Below are 6,000 nucleotides of genomic sequence, written 5' to 3'. Positions count from 1 at the left end.
CAAGAGATCTCAGCTGTGGATTTTTTCCATTAGCTACTCACAAGATGGCAGCTAACTTCCACCAAACAAGTTACCTAACAGAGAGAATGTGGAAGGGAAGAAAAAGGTAGAAACCAAGATGAAGGCACAATATACTTTATAACTTAATCTGGAAACAATATACAATCACTTTTTCTATATCCAATTGACCACAAAGATGAACCCTCATAAAATGTGGAAGGGCAAAAATCACACAAGGGTGTTAACACCAGAGGGAGGGGTCATTGGGAGCTGTTCTGGAGGTTAGCTACTGCAACTGGAAAGTCTGAACCATATTCCTCATTTGATCCAGCAAAAATTAGAACACAATTCATGTATCTGAGGCTGAAAGTGTTTCACAGCTTTGGGGATCCTCCCATCTTAGGGTAAAAATCTGCAACCAACCACTACAGGTTTTCATTGCCTACCTTGTCCTACTATTGATCACTGTTGTGTCTCCCTATTCAACAAGCTTCAAACCATGAGCTCATTTGGGCTTTCTCAACTAAGGAATATGACTTGAGTCTTACAAGTGATGTTCTGAAATGTTCTCACCAATTTCTTGACTCGTCTGTATTCTTCTTATTCCATATATCCCTGGCAAACCCTACCTTAGGTAGTTTTTAGCAGTTTAGCCTAGATTAAAAAAAAAATCCTGACAGCTCTTTGGGAGGCAGAAGTCCATAGCCTCAATGGAAAGGAGAGAGGAAAACAAGACCTGGGAGGAGGAGAATTACTATCATTTCTGCCACTGCTGCTTTAAAGTTGCTCACAGAAAGTTGCTCAACTGTGTGGAATCTATTAGGAAGACCTACAGGGTGAAATCATAGGTGAGTGGGATCAGGCTCAGCAGCAACCGAGGTGAAAGAGATTGAGAGATGGGCAGCACCCAGATAATGAGAAGGTACATGAGATCCATGTCAATTACATCCATGTTCTCTCTTTTCTGCTCTTCTAATGATACTTGGAAGAACATAGCCAACAAAACAAATCTGTGCCTCTCTGATTATAACCCCCATCCCAAGTTCTTCCCAATGCACAACTGGATTTTTTTTTTTCCCTACTGCTGCTCTTCTCTGACTTTTATTGGTCTCCACATCCATCATTGGGACAGTAAGTGGTAACATCAACAGGGAAATGATCTGAAGGCAAAATCCAACCTCGGAATTAGACAGGTGTGTGGTAGCTAAAAGATAAAAGAGGAATGATGTGTGAAGTAATTCTTTGATTATTTTTTAAATCTTAAACAATTCCATTAAGTTGGTTCAGTGCAGACAAAGCATGCACAAGCCAGACTTTTGTTTAAGGTCTTTCCCAAAGAAATGTGAAGAACTTGCTGAAGGGTTCTTTCTGAGTCTTTGATTCCCTCTATTAACAGCAGAAATGAGAAAATTTCACCCCCCCCAAAAAAAAATTTTATTGGTAGCCTGAAAAGTGATAGTAGCTTTTATTGAGTAGGAAATTTTCTCCAAAGAATAAAGTATCCAGATGTACCTATGACTACATCAAAGACAAGTTTTGGGGGATTTTCCTTTGGTTTGTTATAGCACATAAGAGTTCAGTTCTTTAGAAACAATAGTTCCTCTGATGTCTCCATTTTAGAGATGGTTTTTTCAAAATGAAATTCCATATTTGGGTGGAATCCATAGTTCAATGGGCAAGTCTTCCATAAAAAAAAAAAAAATCTGTTTGGACACTTATCTCTTAAAATAGATTCTTATCAGCTACTCTTGGCTTTGAAATAAGTTCCTACAATTCAGACAAACTTGTATTTCTCCTTTTCAGAATAGAAGAGATAAATTCCCCATTAATAGAGCTTGACTGCTTCTATAGACAGCACACTGGATCCAAGGACGAAGAAATTCATGTTCACAGCTTTTTCCAATAAAAGGCCACAGCATCACCATCTCTCTTGTTTCTTTAATTAGAGGTGTTTCATGGAACCCGCAATTATGACAAGTATAGAGATGTATGACTCACATCCTATTACAAGAAAGGATTTCTTGGATTGTCTGGGTGGCTCAGTGGGTTAAAGCCTCTGCCTTTGGCTCAGGTCATGATCCCAGGGTCCTGGGATTGAGCCTCGCATTGGGCTCTCTGCTTGGCGGGGAGGCTGCTTCCCCCTCTCTCTCTGCCTGCCTCTCTGCCTACTTATGATCTCTGGCTGTGAAATAAATAAATATAATCTAAAAAAAAAGAAATTAAAAAAAAGAAAGAAAGAAAGGATTTCTTGCCCAACTATGAGGAGTATGGCTAGCTGATATTTTCCATGTTTACTCCTTTTCACATCTCAACATTTGAGCTGGCATACTCTTCTCAAGGTGGACCCAACCAAAACAGCAAAACTATGTAAAATGACTTAAACGTTTGACCTCTAATGGACAACATTTTCTCTGATACTGTGAAACTCCCTGCTAGCCTGACAAAGATTTTGTCTGACATGCACCAAGGTCTGACACCTTCCTCTAACTATTGTGCTTCCTTTTTTTTTTTTTTTTTTCCTTTCATGGGTATTACTTTCCAATAAACTTTTTCATTTCTTAACACCATCCCAGTGTCTATTCCCTGGCAGGCCCAACTGACAGAGTGGCACCATATGTGCTCTGAGAAAGCAGACTGTAGAGGCACCTTGATGGCACAGGTGGTTAAATGTCTGACTCTTGGTTTGACTCAGGTCATGATCTTATTTTCGTGGGATCAAGCCCCACCTCAGGCTCCATGCTCAGAGTAGTCTGAGATTCTTTCTCCCTCTCCTTTACCCCTCCCACTCATGTTCTTTATCCCTGAAATAAAAACTAAAAAAAAAACCAAAAAACAAAAAAAACAGACTGTAAGACAGGATGTGGGAACTGGGTCACACTGGCTGTCTAGCAAGAGGACCACAGTCCAGGTGATATGTGGGACCCAGATACTCCCTCGGACAAGATGGCAGCACAAGGACTTTGTTCAGTGTTTTACTCAATGATAGTTACATGAAAGAACATTCTGATAGAAAGAAACATACTAGCAGTTACAATGATTTAAAAGAAAGAAAATCATATAGACCAAAAGTGAAGGAACAGAAAAAGATATTTCACCCAAATGATAACCAAAAGAGAGAGGATTGGCAAACTCAGACAAAATATTATAAAAATTATATGATCATCTCAATAGATAAAGCTTTGATAAAATTCAACATCTATTTATGATAAAACTCAACAAAGTGAGCACAGAGGAAACATACTTGAACCTAATAGAACCCATATATGACAAACCCACAGCTAACATCATATTCAATGGTGAAAAGATAAAACTTCCTCCAAGAGCAAAGCAAGGATGCCCACTTTCACTACTTTCATTCAGTTTTGGAACTCCCAGACACAGCAATTAATAGAAATAAGATCCATCCAAGTAAGAAAGGAAGGATTAAAACTGTCTTTGGGTGCAGATGACATAATTTGTTTATATAGGCAATTGTAAAGAATCCACCAAGAACAATTAAATTTAATAAATGAATTCAGTGAAGTTGGAGAATGCAAAATTAATATATAAAATTCTATTGCAAGGTCCCTTGGTGGCTCAGTTGGTTGTGTGCCTGCCTTAAGCTCAGGTCATGATCCCACAGTTCTGGGATTGAGCCCCACGTTGGGTTCTTTACTCAGCGGAGAGTCTGCTTCTCTATCTTTCACCCCACTTGTGCTGGCACTCTCTCTCTCATGCTGTTTCTAATAAATAAATAAAAATCTTTAAAAATAAATGAATGAATGAATAAATAAATAAATATCCCTTGCATTTTCATACACTAAATGAATTGTAATCAAGTAAAATTAAGAAAATAATCTTATTTACAAGAGCATCCAAAAATAAAATGCCTAGGAATAAATTAACCAAGCAGGTGAAAGATCTAGATGCTGAAAACCATAAAACACTGATGAAAGAAATTAATGACACAAACAAATGGAAAGATATTCTGTACTTAATGATTGGAAGAATTAATATCGCTCAAATATCCACATTATCCAAAGCAATCCCTATGAAAAATCCAATCCTATTTTTCACAGAAGTAGAAAAAACAATCCTAAAGTCCATATGAAGCCAAAAAAGACTGAATAGCAAAACCAAACCTGTGGACCCACAAGTTGGGAGTTCACAACCTATTTCAAAATATACTATAAAACTATAGTTATCAAAACAGTGTGGTAGTCACATAAAAACAGATGTACAGACCAATGGAACAGAATAGAGAACTCAGAAATAAAGCCAACTGATCTTCAACAAAGATGCCAAGAACACACAATGGGGAAAGGACAGTCTCTTCATTAATGGTGTTGAGAAAACTGGCCTTCTACATGCAGAAGAATAAAATTGAACACTGATCTCACTCCATATAAAAAAATTAGCTAACAGTGGATTAAAGACTTGATGTAGGACCTCAATCTATAAAACTGCTAAAAGAAAATAGAGAAAAAACCTTCTTGACATTAGTCTGGTCAATGATATTTTTGGATATGACCTCAAAAGCACAAGGAACAAAAGCAAAAATAGACAAAGGGGATTGTGTCAAACTGAAGAGCTTCTGAATAGCCAAGAAGACAATCAGCAAAGTGAAAGGACAGCCTACAAAATGGAAAAACATATTTGCAAACCACACTTCTGACAAGGGGTTAATATCCAAAATACATAATAAACTCAAAGCAACAGCAGAGACACAACCTGATTTAAAAACTTGGCTAAGGACCTGAATAGATGTTTTTCAAAGGAAGACACCCAAATGGCCAACAGATAAATAAAAACATGTTCAACATCACTAATCATCAATAAAATAAAAATAAAAATAAAATAAAATAAAAATTAAAAATAAATAAATAAAATAAAAATAAAAACCACAATAAGATATAACTTCATACCTGTTAGAATGACCATTATAAAAAAGACAAAGTGGCCAGAATATGGAGAAAAGGGAACACATGTACACTGTTGATGGGAATGTAAATTGGTACTGTAAATATCAAAACAGTTTATAGATTCCTTGGGACACCTAGATAGCTCAGTCAGTCAAGCATCCACCTCTTGGTTTCCATCCAGGTCATATCTCAGGGTGATGAGACTGAGCCCCACATCAGGCTTTGTGCTTAGTGGGGACTCAGCTTGAGATTCTCTCTCCCTCTGCCCTTCCCCCAAACTCCCTCTCTCAACTAAATAAATAAATCTTAAAAAATAAACAGTTTATAGATTCCCCCAAAATTAAAAATAGAACTACCAGGAGCTGAAGCAATCCCAATTTGGGTATATATCCTTTAAGAAAATGAAATCATTACTCCCAAGAGGTATCTGCATTCCCATGTTCTTTGCAGCATTAGTCACAAGAACCAAGATATGGAAGCAACCTAAGTGTCAACATAGATGTATAGATAAAGAAGCTGTGCTAGATATATATAATGGAATATTACTGAGTCATGAAAAGGATGGAAACTGTCATTTGCAACCATATGGATGAATCTGGAGGACATTATGCTAAGTGTAATAAGCCAGACAGAGAAAAGAAAATACTGTATGATCTCATCTGCAATCTAAAAAAAGAAAAATGTTTTAAAATTCTGACTCACAGATGCAGAGTAACAGTGGTTATGTGGGGCTGGGAGTGGATTGAAAGGTGGCTGGTATGACAACTATGTGAGGAGATGAAATGTTAACTAGCTTGACTAATAATCATTTCACTATATATATATATGTATATAAAACCAGTTGTACACCTTCTATATAATTTTGATTAAAAATATATTATATTAGAAAGCATGCTAAGATTCTATGCAGTATTTCAAGAGTGGAATTAGTCCGTGTGAAATTAATTTTTCATACTTTCAGTATATGAAATCTTTCCAAATCTAAAAAAAAAAGAAAGAGTATTTTATAATGACAATAGAATTGATCAAATGCACTGATGCCCTGCACAAAGATAAAGAAAAATGGGGACACTGAAATGTAAGGTTGAAGACCAGAGGG

The sequence above is a fragment of the Meles meles genome, chromosome 6 (assembly GCF_922984935.1).
Source record: "Meles meles chromosome 6, mMelMel3.1 paternal haplotype, whole genome shotgun sequence".
In the NCBI taxonomy this organism is placed as follows: Eukaryota; Metazoa; Chordata; class Mammalia; order Carnivora; family Mustelidae; genus Meles; species Meles meles.
Note: the sequence above shows the minus strand (reverse complement) of the source record.